Genomic DNA, 16,802 nt, shown 5'->3' on the forward strand with positions numbered 1-16,802 from the left:
AATTTTACAATAGTCAATACTAGCAAGTGACCTAAATATCTAACAAATGAGAATGAGCACTGAAATCGTGAAATATTTACAGAATGGATAACGAGGAGTTAATAAACTCTATGCAACACGAATAAATGCCACATCAAGCATTTAGTGCAAAAAACAAAATAGTCTTATACATTGTAGATTTCTTTTAAAATGAAGTCTGAAAATGGAAATTTAATTCTCATGTTTAAGAATATATAACTTTAGAACGACACAACAAAGAATATCAAACAAATGATTCTCATAAAAGACAAGATATTGGTTATATTTGGTGGAGTAGATGGGGAAGTAATTAGAGAGAACAGAATGAGAACTTTGAGGCTGCTAGCAATATTCTATGTCATCATCTGGGTCAAGACACGTTCACTTTCTGATAATTCATAAACTTACATTTTTTTATTTTGTATACCTATCTGTACATGTGTTACTTTTTATTTTTTACAATAAAATAAGTGTTAAAATGCAACATAATTCAGATCACTCACTGAGGAGACTCACTCCATGTCTATCTGGGTCACTTACTGTGGGCTGTCAGCCTAGAGATTTGGCAGTAGTTACCAAAAAGGTCAGATTTTAATCATACTCTAGCTTTTGTTTGTTTATAAGACTAAATTAATAAATGAAAGTTATATTCCAGAGTGTGTAACAAAGATCAAAGTTAAGGATGCCAAATTCAGTCACTGAGATAAACACAACCTCAGAGAAGCTGACTTTGGAAAGAAGCAGAATGTGACAGTAAATGCTGGAAGTAACTCCACATGCATTTTTACTAATCACTGATCAACCATGCTGTTTGAGATCTGGCCAACCTCAGGGTAAAAAAATAACAAATTATAAATCAATGCTGTATCATATGGACCCTATTAAATATTTGACCATGGGTTTTCACAAGTTATGTAAAAAGATAATCTTGTCTATTTCTGTCAGTTCTTTGAAGGTCCCCAAAAGAAATGTGTACAACAAGCTCAATACCAAACCTACACGATCTTATTTTTATAACTCTTTGCCACCAAAGCCCAAAATGATCCTTTTTTTGAGCTAGGTTGATGGGGCACTTTTTTGTCTAGGTTATGGGCAGGCTTAAAAACACTATCTCCACTTTTTCATAGCCCACATCTATTCTAAGACAGATGGTAAGAAACAGCTCAAATAAAAACATACCCATATGTGTAAGAAAAGGCAGGAGCACTTTCCCTAATGCTTAGTGAGTCATTGGTCTTTCATATGCTATCTCATTTATGTATTACAGAAATCCAATAAGGAAAGTATTATAGTTTTACAAATAGGGAAAGTAACAGTCAAAGAGGCCAAGTAAATTTCATGAGGTCGTGTAAGGTAATGAAGGAAGCTAGGATTTTAATCAGGAACTTACTGACTCCTGAACAAATATTTTTCCAGCTAAACCACACTGACTTAGAGTCCTTCCATGTACCAGCCTCCACATAAAAAACTTGGAGAATTTTAGATTACCATTTATTTTAAAAAATAGATAAATAAGAGTAAAAAAACAAAAACAGAAAAAGGAAAGGCATTTATAAGAATAATAAGTTTTCAAGAGGATATAATATATTCTTCTGTGAGATAAGATTATAAAAGATGTTTTCCTTGCAAATATAAATATTAGATGAAAAATGGGTTAAACTAATAAGATAACATAAGCTCTAGATATGATTATTTATCTATACAGAATTTTGTGATTTACATAGACTCATACATAAAATCCAAGAATGCTCTCATAAGTATTTGTTACTATCTATAAAAGAGTCCATTTAAAATAAGCCAGATGGAGGATCCCTCAGTCAGTAGGTGGGAAGCTTACAGATTTCTACATCACCACGTATTATGCATAATAAAAGGTAAAGTTAAATATCTGTTTGATAGACAAAAGCAGGTCTTAATGACACTGTGGTATCATCCTAAATTTGCCATTGTGTAATATATTCTGACCAAAATTCCAAAACAAACAAAAAAAATAGAATCATAGAAAGTATAGATAACTGTCCTAGCCAGTATGGCAAATATTCCATACTGAGGTATTCATTGTACAGTTGTCACTGCATGAATCATTTGGATTTTTTCTTTTCAATTTTTTTACTTCACTCATTATAAGAGAAATGTATAAATTTCTACTACAAAGGTAGAGACTAACCATTTAGATCTGCATTCCAAATTACTATGATGAATAAAAGTGTTTAATAATTGTAATAACTTTGTAACCCCTTGACAATCTTACAGATAATTATTATTTTAGACTATAAATACTACCTCCAAAAAGGCAAACTGTCATCTACTTTGAATCATGTAATTGTCAGTCTTCTGTTCAAAATTCTAAACCATAGCAACAGAAATTTACTTACCATTTTAAGGAATGCAGGTACGAAACTAGAGAATAATTAGCTACGAGACCAACAGGCAGAAATTTAAGGATCTTTAAACATTTCACACGAATTTTGTTTTTAGTTTACTTGTATTTATTTAGAAGACTATATATTTAATATATATACACATTATTTATATGTATGTATTATATATACAAATATATATTCCATATATACGTGTGTGTGATATTCTAATTATAGTTAAATATGTTTCATATATGTATAAGTTGAATATATGTATTTATTACACACATATATAAACATACATGCGTATCTCATATATACATTTATATGAAGAAAATGTAGCAATCTATGGTCATTGCTTTTACAATTGTTAGGGATGAAACAGTTCCTGTAAATATCTTGTTTTAGAGAGCTAAATCACATTATGTGAAAGACAAATCAATAAACCTGTTTCCAGGGGAAATAATTGAAGATTTGATTTACTTTAGATCTATGTTCAGCAGTTCAGCAGCACCTCAGTATTACTTTGATCCATAAGACTTTTCAGAATAACTTCTACATGATGAAAACTGCCAATAGATACATTTCCTTATATTATTAGCATTTTGTAATATTATTTATAAAGGGGACCCTAAAGACGAATCCAAGTGAAGTTTAAAAATTATATTCAAGGGAAAATACTCTGAACTATTCTAAATTTGAACTGAATGATATCGTAGTAATATAAAGAATCTAAGTTTTTCCGTTGTAATTTTAATTTTAGATTCGGAAAGAACATGTGCAGGTTTGCTTTAAGGTCATATTCTGTGATTCTGAGGTTTGGGCTTCTATTGATCCCATCACACAGATAATGAACATAGCACCCATTAGGAAGTTTTTTTAGCCTTTGTCACCTCCCTCCTGCCTTGGTTTTGAAGTCCTTGGCGTTTATTGTTTCCATCTTTATGTAACGTGTACTCAAAATTTAGCTCCCACTTTGTATTAGGCCATTCTCATAGCATTATACAAAATACCCTAAACTGGGTAATTATTAAGGAAAGTGGTTTATTTGGCTTATGATTCTGCAAGCTGTACAGGAAGCATGACAGTATCTGCTTCTGGGGAGGCCTCAAAGAGCCTTGACTCATTGTGGAAAGCAAAGAGAGAGCAGGCAGTTCACATGACGAAAACAAGAGCAAGGTGGGGGAAGTGCTACATGCTTTAAACAACCAGATCTGTGAGAACTCACTCACTATCACAAGAACAGAACCAAGGGGATGGTGCTAAACCATGTATGAAGGATCCACCCCCATGATCCAATCGCCTCCCCCCAGGCCCCACCTCCAACATTAGGATTACAATTCACCATGCGATTTGGATGGAGACACGAGTCCAAATCCCATCACATTTATAAGTGAGAACATGCAGTATTTGCTTTCCTGTTTCTGCATTAATTAACTTAGGATAATGGCCTCCAGCTGCCTCCATGTTGCTGCAAAGGACATGAAGAAATCTAATTTTTTCAAGACATTTTATAGTATATATTTCTTGCTCAAAAGCAAGACTTTTGTGAAAGATTGAATACTAGAGTCTGTTCATAAATCAACATATAGATTTGATAATATACTTCAGGGGACAATTATGAAAGTATCAGGGAAAACATCCTGGTGATTTAGATAGCATGTAGAACCAACCCTGTTAGTATAATGTATTCTGCTAAAACACAAACAAGAATAAAATACATCATACTAGTTGTTATCTTTTTTTTAATTTTCTCTCCTTTTTTTTTTTTTTTTTTTTTTTGAGACTGGGTCTCGCTCTGTCGCCCGGGCTGGAGTGCAGTGGCGCGATCTCGGCTCACTGCAACCTCCGCCTCCCGGGTTCACGCCATTCTCTTGCCTCAGCCTCCCTAGTGGCTGGGACTACAGGCGCCCGCCACCACGCCCGGCTAATTTTTTTGCACTTTTAAGTAGAGACGGGGTTTCACGGTGTCAGGCAGGATGGTCTCAATCTCCTGACCTCCCGATCCGCCTGCCTTGGCCTCCCAAAGCTCTCGGATTACAGGCCTGAGCCACCGCGCCTGGCCCTAGTTATTATCTTAACATGTTAAATACTGATGATTTGATTGATTCTTAGAATTGTGTTTTTTTGACAATTAAACACTCAGAATATGTAGCTTTGTATTAAAGCCAAGGCTTTGCTGAGACCTGAGATAAGAGGTAAATGCTACTAGGAGAGGTGAAGGTGAACATTTCCAACTTGTGTTCTGAGAACCATTTGTCTAATTCTCAAATTCTTCACTGGAATCCTGGCTGAAAAATCGAAAAGTAAACAATGATCTTAGCAAATATACTGACAACAACACACAGAAGTTATTGCTGCAATTGCACATGCGTGAGATATGCATAAAAGAAGGTTATCGTGTAGATTCTGTTCAAGAAAGTTCCTTGGTAGTGGTGAGAAGAACTGAAAGTGGACAGCTGGATTCCTGGGAAGGCATGGAAGTCATAAAGCCAGATATGAGCATTTTAAATCCAGTAAAAATATTTCAGTCATCCAAAAATGACTAGTGATTATGAATACAGAAGGGTGGCTGTTACTTGAATTTAGATCTTTGAAATGAAAATGGCTATAAGGAAAAAAATAAAAGATTTCTGTAAAATCTTGGATAACAAGCAGAACTGCTTTGGGACCCTCTAGTGGGATGTGACATTAAGGGGATTAAAGCTTTCTTCTTTTCCTTGCTATACTTCCTTTGATATAGTTGTCACACTATGTTGGCAACACAAGTGCTTTGGTGGCAGCTACAAGGGATAGGCAGAAGCGGGTCCATAGGACATAGATGGATATTCCTGGAAGAGCAGTGAAAGCTTCCCTGCACTTGGTTACAAAGTTACAGCTATTTGGTGAAAAAATTGAACTGTCTGACAAAGCATCAGCGGTATGCAAGTAGACGTGAATGCCCTGAAGAGAAGAAATCAGCAGGCCTAATCAGGACAACTTTGAGGACTCATAAAAGACTAGGAGAAGCTGCAATGTTCAATGGAACAGGAGTGGAGCTAGAAAGAAAAAAAAAAAATCTACAGCAATGGTAAAACTATAATGACCCCAGTGGAGATGGTTAGGCTTGGTCAAGCAAGTGCATACACTGTGGAACAGCATACACAAATATCAACTCATGAAAATAGAAAGTGGCTCCAGCAGAGAAACAGCAGCCCCAACAGAAGTAAGTATAAATCATGAGCATATGTAGAAATCAGGTCACTCCCCAGAGTTCTGAAAGCTTGGTAGGCAAGGGGATGGGTGGTAGGGCGGGCAATGGAAACAGTTCCTACATTTTGCAGGTTGCAGTACATATTTTGAGTTATGCTAATATAAATAAGTTACATCCACAAGCAGGCAGAAACTAGGGAAAAAATAATATGTCAACATTTAAACTATTGAAAAAATAATTTCTTCCACTTTTATCTGAATTTTATTTAAATAAGAAAAACCCTAGACCAAAGTAGACCAAGGTTATTTTTCAATGAACTAGGTTCTCTCAAGCTATAATAAGAAATTATATGAAAATTTAGATGATACTGCTAGCCTTCAAAATGTATTGTTTTAAGAACTGGAGAGTATTGATAGATGTTTAACAGTTTACATGTGCTCCTAATTATTGGATATTAAAGTCATTTTCAAATTTTTACTGTTTTGAATAATTCCATAATAAATATATTTATGTCTAAGACTTTATCTGCCCCCCACAAAGGAAAATTTCCTTGTGTTAGAACCCAGGAAGTAAAATTGCTTAAGGCACTTAAATATGGCTAAATTATTTTAAAAATTGGTTATTCAAACTGCACTTCTACCAGCAAAGTAAGAAAATACATATTTTACCTCTTTTATACCAATATGAAGTGTTCTTCATTTTTTCCTAAATTATAAAGAAAAAAATGCATGCTTCTTTCACTGATGGCTTAATTGACACTTCTTTGTATACATACATACATACATACATTAGTTATAAAAATATTATACTTCAAGTTAGTTATTTGTAGTTAGGGTGACTTTAGTGATATCTTCACTATCTGTAAGAACTTTGATGTTACAAATTTGTATGATTTGTTGTTAATTATCTACTTATATTTGCAAAGAATAATTTCCAAATATATTAATTTTATTGCATATTAAAAACATTGACATTTTCTATTGCATTGTACTTAAATATATTTTTTATTTGTGTCTCTCCTCATTATATCTGAACTTTGAATATTTGATTTTTACCACTCCCACCCAGATTTAATAAATATTCATTATTGTTTTCTTCTGTTTTTATAAATAAGCAAACATTCAGCATACTGAAATGTGTTTGATGTAAGGTGTAAAGTAAAAGGCTTATTGATTTTTTTTGACAAATTGCAAAGCAGTCGTTTCAATTTGATTTTTTGGATGATATATCCCTTCCCTTCTGATCTGTTAGGTCTCCATACACATATTTTTAACAGTTATTATTGATCAAACCAGATGAGAATTTTACCCAATATATTTGTTAATTATATACTGCATGTGAGATACTATAACAGTACAGGATATACATTGCCACTTTGATCAATGAGTAGAGATAGCCTTTATTTGTCACATAGTATTCTTATATTAATGTGTATATCTTTATTTAAAGCCCATTGATGTGGAGTAACATGACAGTAATGTTAGTTTAATATTTACTGGTATGTAAACCATTATTATGCATTTTCATAATATTTTCTAATTCTGGCAAAACTTTACGTAACATACAAAAAGTATTCTCAATTTACCTTATAAGTTCAGGAACTTAATTTATCATTTTGTGGACACAATATATATACAGCAGGTGACTTATATATGACTAAGTGAATGAAATTAAAATTTAGAATCAGACAGATTTGCATTGAAATTCTGGTCTGGTAATTTATTGGTCTTTAAAAAATTATTTAACTTATCCAGTCCTAAATTTTGTTTTATATCTGTCCATAAAAATGCTACAACTTTAACTGACAAAAAGGGAATGCCTAGCATTGACCATGACATATAGTAGGCCAAAAGTTACATGTTTAATGGTTTGTGGCAAGAAATTACTTTCTAATATTTTTACACCATACTTTAATCACCTAGCAACTACATGTAATTAAAGATGCAGACTAGCATTTTCTTCAGAGGAGAGGATTAAAGGGTTATCAACTATGCTAAACTATTCTGGTCCTGACTGGGGAAAGCTAAGGAATGAAAATGATGTTATACCTTATAATAACAGTACAGCCAGGAATAGAGAGAATATGGTTCCAATAAGAGGAACACATAAAAATAGTGTAGAAAATAACACTTTGGTTGAACCCAAACTTCAAAGGAAGGCTTGAACAAAAAGCTCAACTAAGTTCATAGTAGCTTTACATTTATTATTATAAATAATAATTTGTTAAATCCCCAAGTTAAAATGGAAGCATCCATTAGTCTCTGTTAAATTTTTATTTTATAGGACAGCACAGACATGCACAAGAAACTGAAAACACATGACAACATTTAAAACCATGTTATATCAGAATCTGGGGGAGTGGAGGAGTAAGGTGGCAAACGTCCACTAAAATAAAAGATCTTACATTTATGGAGAGAATTACAATGTGTAACTGAGAAACTAAAAAAACCAAATTGTTTTGAACAAATGCCAAACTCTCCACAATGTAAACTGATTCTAATAAAAGGTATCAATGAGTGAGACTCTAGCATAGATAGTAATTCAAGAACCAGTAGCATCACAGACTAGAAAAGAAATGGAGTTAATTTCCTAAAATAATTTCATACAAGTCTAATGATTTCCTATAAAATTCAAAATCAAAATCAGATGGAAATAGAAATATTTGTAAAATATCTGAGTGAGTGAGGAAATTCAAGCTTAAAATCAAAGGCATATATTGAAATTAAAATATTTTATTTATTGGACTGTGTAGTAGTAAGTAAAAAATGGGAAAAGTTTTATAATAAATGTATTTTAGAATATTGTAATTAGTGCTCCAGTTCATTAATTTACACTTCTAACGATCAATTACTGGGTTCACAGATGGGTCAGATGCTGGTCTAGATTTATCATGTATGTAGTGTTGAAAAATACACACACATCCATGTATTCGCAGATGTTAAAATCTTTCAGGGATAGGAGAGTAAATGTTACACAAGAAGATATCAAAGTTAAAATTTGATAGGTACTTCTAAGCAGAAGTACAGGAAACATTTTAAGAAAACTTGACAGGAAAAATTTGAGGGAACAAGTGACATGTTTAAAGTGAGCCCTTAAGGATATTTGTAAGTGAAAGGGGCAAAGAGAAACATTCCAAAAAGAAGGAGCAAACCAAAATGTCCTTAGTCTGAGGAAATTTCAGTTATTTGAATGACTGAAATAAATTTCCAACACAGCCCCTGCATGTTGTCTCTTGGAATACTACTATGAAAACCCTGAACTAGAAATAACTCACTTCTAGGAATATTCAGACTACCTGCTAGAGAGACCTTGGGAGGAGACTCTGAGTCTCCATAGACAGGGACCAGGCCCAGCTGAGGCCAATCTTCCAATTGTTCTTGCCAAAATACTACATATGTAAGTAAATCTTAGGCCCTCCAGACCAGGCTAGCTAACACCTAAATGTCACCAAGCGATTGCAGTAATTATCAGGTAAAGTAGGAGAATCACTAGGGTTATTCCTACCCAAATTCCTGATCCACAAAATTATGAGGTTAAAAAATTGCCTGTTGTTTGAGATGAATAATTCATTTGAGGCATTCTTGTAGTTAGGGAAATATATTACCCACTTCCAAAGATAAGGGTCTAATAATTATTTACAGGTATGTTTCCAGGTTTTAGTAAAATATCTCTTCACCTGTGCCATATAGAACTGGGAGAAAATATCAATTTGCATTTAAAGTCCTGAAACTACAAGAGTGAAGGACAGTGATATTGCATTTTGCTTTCTGAAAGTTAAAGTTTAGGAAAATAGTTCATAGGAAGACCAGGAGGCTCTCAATCCCTTGGTAAGAGAGCTCCTCAAGATCCCCAAGTGGAAAGCCTCTGAAGGGAATGGAAAGTCTGAACTGTGTCCAAGTTTAAATCAAAGGTCCTAACAGTTGGTAAGGGTGGGTTGATTGTAGTACCATGCATAAGGGAAGCTGGAAACCTGATGGGAACCATTCTTTAGGCCACAATGCCATATTTTGGGCAACCATGGTCTAAGAAGTGAAGGATCATCTAAAATAGATGGGAGCCTGAAAGCTAAAACAAGGCATCATTACATCACTAACAAGATGCTGGACCAGCAAGGGTATTACCACATCAATGGGCATGCATAGGAGTTCAACAATGATATCACATCGCATTCGTTCCTCCATTTTGCAAATATGTATTCGGTGCCTATTATGTGCCAGTCTCATAAGTGCATGAACTAAAATCTTAAGCAGCAATCCCTGCTCTTAGAATAAACAGTTTAAGTAGGAAATAAAAGTTACTGCTCTGACTGATTCATGAAGTATTCTAGTGTGAAAACAGGATTGGCCCTGGAAGACTTGAATAATATGGGATTTGAGATAATTTTAGAGATTTCAAAAGATAATTACAAATATAGTCATAAACATAAATGCATCAAGAAACTTAAAAATTTAATATTTTTGACAAAAAGTAGGAATTAATTAAGAATTTATCATGGGAATATATAATTTTCTAAGTATAGGAAAGTTATGCATTGAGAAATTTATCCTGATATAATTTAAAGTAGTTGTAGAAACAAACAAAAATTGAAACCACTCTGACCTCCACTATAATGAAATTGTTAAGTAATCTCTATTTTAGGATCATAAATTAAATGCTATTTACTGAAAGTCATAAGTGAGAAAAGAGTAAATATATGTTAAGTGAAGAAACGAAATTCAAATGGTAATTATATACCATCATTTTAACTTAGAAAAAAAAATGCATAGATAAAAATCACACTAATTGTGAAATCACACCAAAACTTTGAAAATTTAAAACTTTTTTGAAAAAAATGATGTATTTTTAATTTCAAAATCATTTATATCTAGTGTTTTAAAATTACTTTATACATATCATGCATGTTATCTTATTTGAAAACATGCTGGAATCTTCTTTATGTATAAGTTCATAAGACAAATATGCTAATGCTGATTCTGTTGTGCAGAATAGGACATATTGAATCACTGTCATGAACCAAATTTCATGGAGATTAGTCGTTTATTTTTAAGTCATTATTCAACATCTTTTTAACCTTTACCTGCATTAATCACACCAGAAGCAACTGAACATGTATGTCATGATATTTGAAATAATAAACTACAGTGTTAAATAAATTACAGTCTATTTTAAGAGTGAAGCCTCATAAAAACATTAACTGCCTTTCTCAGTGGACTTGATAACATTTTTGAATGCTTCATAACCAATTCTATTTGAACTGTCTTTCAAATAATTTTCTAATGTTCCATTTTTATTATGGGGCTAGACTTGATGTTTTTCATTTTTAACCAAAAAAAAAAATCTCATCATAAACCAATTGTTTGTGTTTTTTTTCCCCTAAGAGAAATTATTTAATAACTCAACTGGGTATGCAGTTTTTAAGTTATGGACCCGTCACACTGATGATAAAAATCATAACATTCAGATTTATCCAGTGAAGTATATTAATAGCATATTCAACATGACATTATGACCAATAGGGCCCTCAGGAGTTGGCCTATAAATGTCATGAATTGTCAAAGAGTTAAAGGGTTTGTTTCTTACAGGCTATAGTAGCCACATCTTATTCTTTATTATCTTACTGGTGATGTTTCAAATGAATTTCCAGAATGCACATTTATTTTATACATATAATTTGAAATGCAATGTGCTGGATATTATGCTAGTTCCTGCCTTCAGGGATCTTATAAACCACTTGTAAAAATAAAAGTATTTAGAAAATTGACTGTAATATATGATTCAGTATGTTGTACAAAAAGAAAATAGCATGGGGAGTTTAAAAAGGCATTTATTGACAAATTATTATACAACCTCCTATAATCAAAAATGAAACAATGCAGTTTTTCAACATATTTTTAAAAAAGAAAAAAAATGCAACAGCATAAAAGTCCAGAATTCTGACAAAAAAAAAAAAAAAAAAATTCAGAGTTTGCCTGAACAAAATTCTTGAAGGCAATTTCTGTGAGAGAATTATGCCCAGGGAGAGAGTTACTGTAATGTCTTTGTTTGCTCATTTTTGTACTCCCACTGTAGCTCTCCTGGGTGCATGTCAAGGACAGTGAGAGAGTCTCAGCACTGATTGTCACAGTTCCTGGGCCTAAGTTGACTCATGCAAGTCATCAGGAGATGAAACATCTACATTTTCTCAATCTTCGGTCTCTGTAACTTCCTTCCTGATATCGTGTTAAGTAGCAAAGCACTCGAGACTTGTTGAATATTTAACTGCATCGACTTGACCAAATTCAGTGGGAGAAACTCAAATTTCATAGTACCCAAAAGCACTCTCAAATTTGCAAACTAAATTTAATCCTCTTATGCAGCACACAAGTTCTCTCCTTTTTAATTTACACTTTAACTGTCTTACAATGTCAGATACTTTTTCACTCCTTCCTTCAGAGTAGAGCTAGCTGGACCAGCTATGGCTTGGCATCTAGTTTCTGGTTACCTAATTTGCATGTGATGTTTCTCATTATAATATGATCACTATAAAGTGGGGAGTCCATTGTCCAGGACTTTGCCAGGTAAATCCTATATGACTAATCTCTTATTGTGTTCTTATATCCTCCTCAATTTTTTTATAATAATGTAAATATGATATCCTTTATTTTGAGCATATTACCTTAATTTATTTTATTCTAAAATGATAGCCTCCTCTCATCCCATAAAGTGAATTTCCACATTTAACTCCCCCATTGTTAACATAGCCCAATTAACATTCACCCATTTTTACATGTTTACTCAAATGTTTATCTTCCCAAAAAATAGTCCTATATTTTTCCTTTTCTGTCTTCCTTTTAACAATTCTTTTCTTACATTTTTGCCTTCACAACACAATTATAGAAGAGAATATTATATGCATCATTACCAAATTACAAAAGTAACAATATTAATGTTTTCTTCATGATGATAACATTCTCTTTAACGAGGACAGTTGTAAATTTAAAAGCATTATTTCGACTATTGAGGTAGTTTTAACTCTTCTTTGGTCCATTATGTGAGAGTGGCAATATTCTTTCACCATTTCTTCACTTTGTGGTTTATTGACTTCTGTATTTACAATTATAAACTCCTAATTATAAATTGTGCAAACAAACAAACTAGCTAATTATGGATTTGCTATATTTTCTGTATTCCTTCCACCAAGGCCCACTCTAATTTCCATAATTGGTGCTGAAGAATTGCTTCCCATCTCAAGGGAGTCTTTCTATGCACTCCACTAGACTGAGAACATCATATTGTTTGTTGACTGACTATACATCTAAATTCTATTTATCAGAATCTCTATTAAAACTGTCCCAAGCACCCCAGCTATAATCTGATAGCTCTGATAACTGTATTTTAAGCGAGGATATATCTTACCCTTCTCCATTATAGGTTTATATATCTGTTTAACATTGAACCGTACCTTCCAAGTGATATGTGAGTTATATTATTTGTATGTATTCTTGACAACATTTCCCAAAATTTGCTTGTTAGGTAGTTGACAAATAAGTTATGAAAGTATTTACCATATAAAACTACTACTAGTAGTAGTGCAGTTACAGAAATCATGAAAAAAGCCAAACACACCACTTAATATGTTTTTTTTCTATTACTGCTATCGAGCTAACAAGTGCTAAAAGTTTTATGAACTAAAGATATGTTCTTTGCTTGCCTGATCATTACCATTATAAAAATTTGCAATGTTTATTTACCAAGTGATCCAATAGGATGATGATCAGATTTCACCAAACCCACACTGTTGATACTGAGAGACCATAATTGTTGTGGGAGAAAGGGTTATTTAATCACCCATTCTTAAGATAGTAAGACTGAGCACAGAATTATAATTGATTCCACAAAAAAGCTTACTGCAGGAATGTTTTGAGTTTATCTGAAAAACAAGTGAATTATAGAGTGAAAAACAGGAAAAAAAAGTTTATTACAGGCCAACTCTAATAAAAAAAATACAAAGTACCATCTGAATTCTGTAAAACATAAAACTGATGATGTGAAAAAAAGAAAAAAAGATTACTTTGGAAACATAAGCTTTTAAATGTGTAATGGAATTTGAAGTCTCTGATAAAATGTGTATACACACAAACATTTATATGTGTGTATATGTATATATGTATATTAATTATATAAATACTTAATATCTTATATCACCAATTAGTTTCCCTGGAAAGAAAACTCTGGGAAAATGTTAGCATAAAAATATTTATTGGAGAGTACTCTTGGGATCAATACCCAACAGCTGTTGACGAGAAGAAAAGGAAGATTGAGCAGAGAGTGTTGGATGCTAAAAATATAAAGCACCATTCTTTCTGATAATTAGCCTTAGCCTAAGGCAGCACTCTCACCCCTCGGCCAAACCCACCAGTAGCTCTGGAGCTAGGATGGCCTTTCAGAGTTGATCTGAGAAGAGGCAAGGAGCTAAATCTTTTAATATCACCTTGATTTGTCATGGGATACACACTGTCTACATAATGTGGCATGGCCTTGGGTGAGACAGTTTTCTTTATATAAAAAGAGGGCTGAAAACTATGACTCCATTCCCAGCAGCTTGAAAAATAGTTCCTTCAGTCCTGTAAAGGGAGCTAGATACTGGATTGCAGCATTAACCACAAATGTTTAAACATGGTATTAGGTTATTCTTAAGTCATTGAAAACATCAATATTCCCAGGTGACCCTTTTCACAAATTCTTAGTAAGTATCATATGTTAGCCCAGTGTCTCTTTATATAAAAGTGTTTTTTAATAAGAAATTTAGAAATTGACACTTAGAGATTTATTAGGGTGTCCTCTGGGGTAACCACACGTGTAAGGAAATGAAAGAAGAATAATTGAGTATATGAATAGTTCCTACACTGGGGACTCTGGAGCTAAAATAGCCCTTCAGAGATGTCCTCAGTTAAAGTAGGGGAGCAAGCCTTTGTACTCATCATTGATCAGTCATATTATATGAATTGCTCCTTGGGAAAGGGTGAGACCCCAGGTGAGGCAGTTCATTTTGGCCAAGGGAAATTCCCAGCAAAAGATTATGTGTATGCTGTCAGTATGCACATTCCAGAAAGCTGTAGGAATGAGTTCCTTGATTCTGTAAGGGGATCCTGTACATCATCCACAATAATATTGATTAAAAGTGTTATTCAAAAATATCATCAGAAAAACAAACCAAGCTTTTTTTCCAAGAGGGCAGATTGGAGGCATTGTTAGCATGTTTCTCCTAATTGGAAAGATGAAATCTTGTGTAGAGATTCACGTTGTGAATGCTTTTCCAAAAAACGATAAAGGAATGTGCCAGGAAAATAAGAAAGAAACCACAGACCCTTTGAAAGAAGCAGTTGACAGCAGCCTACAGAGGGAACCAGAGGAAAAATTCCCCATAGAAGGCAATGAACCTGTTCACATACCCAGCACATCACTACTACAACCAGCATCTGAGAAAGTCATTATACAAAGGTTCTCTATAACCAAGGAACTCATATAGAGTCATTGCCACTGAAAGAAACAAGAGGCGAAACTGGGTGATAATAAACTATAAACATTAAAGTCACAACCTTATGGGAAAAAATAAAAACCCAATTGAATAAAAAATATGACGGGTGCACCAAACACTCAGAAATCACCACTAAAGAAATAAAGGGCTAACGAATGAATGAATGAGTGAATAAATAATTATAAGAGATAGTGTATTAGTTTCTTCTCACACTGCTAATAAAGACATACCCGAGACTGGATAATTTATAAAAGAAAAAGGTTTAATTGACTCACAGTTTAGCATGGCTTGGGAGGCCTCAGGAAACTTACAATCATGGTGGAAGGGGAAGCAAACACATCCTTCTTCACTTAATGACAAGAAGGAGAAGTGCCAAGCAAAAAGGGGGAAATCCCTTTATAAAATTATCAGATATCCTGAGAATTCACTCACTAACACAAGAAGAGCTGTATGGGGGTAACCACCCCCATGATTCAATTACTCCCCATCAGGTCTCTCTCACAACATGTGGGGATTATGGAAACTACAATTTGTGATGAAATTTGGGTGGGGACACAGCCAAACCACAGCAAATAGTCCACCCAAATGAGAAAGAACCAGAAAAATAATTCTGGCAATACAAAAAACACAGATCTATGATACCCCCAAAATATTACAATAACTCTCCAGCAGTGGATCCCATCCAAGATGAAATCTTTGAAATATCAGACAAAGAATTCAAAAGATTGATTTCACAACCAACCTTTCTGTTGTATGTCCTAGTTATGTCAAAGACAAACAAGAGAAAGGTGAAAACCAACATAAATAATATTTCCTAAAAACTCAGGATATGAATAAAAAATCTTCTAAAGAGATAGATAATTTAATGAGAAACCAGACCAAACTTGTGGATATGAGAGATGCATTTAGGAAACTACAAAATGCAGTGGAAGATTTTAACAATAATCTAGACCAAGTAGAAGAAAGAATTTTAAAGCTTGAAGAAAAGGCTTTCAAACTAACCCAATAAGACCAAAAGAGAAAAGACTTAAAAGAAATGAATGAAGTATCCAAGAAATATGAAATTATATAAAATGGCTAACCTAAGATTTATAGGTTTTCTTCAAGGAAAAGAAAACATAGCAAAAAAAAAAAAAAAAAAAAAAAAAAAAAAAAAGGCAAAATGTTTGGAAAACCCATTTGAGAGAATAATTGAGGGAAATTTATCTGGCCTTGCTAGAGATTAAGACATCCAAATATGAGAAGCTAAAGAACTCTTTGGAGACTCATAGTAAAAAGGACATCATCAAGGCATATATAGCTATCAGGCTATCTAAGGTCAACATGAAGGAGAGAATTTAAAGAGCAGTGATACAAAGACATCAAGTAACCTATAAAGAAAACACTTTCAGACTAACAGCAAACTCCTCAGCAGAATCCTTACAGACCAGAAGGGACTGAAGTCCTATCTTCAGTCTCCTTAAACAGAATAACTGTCAGTCAAGAATTTTCTATACAACAAAACTAAGTTTCATAAGTGAAAGAGAAATAAAGTCTTTCTCAGACATGCAAATGCTGAGGGAATTTGTCAATACTAGACCAGCCTTATAGTAAATGTTAAAAGGAACTCTAAATCCTGAAACTAAAGGTCAATACACCCCAGAATAGAAATGCCTGAATGCATAAAAATTAACAATGCTTATAAAACAATAACACAATGCAGAAAACAAACTCA

This window comes from Macaca fascicularis, chromosome 4, assembly GCF_037993035.2.
Source record: "Macaca fascicularis isolate 582-1 chromosome 4, T2T-MFA8v1.1".
NCBI classification, from domain to species: Eukaryota; Metazoa; Chordata; class Mammalia; order Primates; family Cercopithecidae; genus Macaca; species Macaca fascicularis.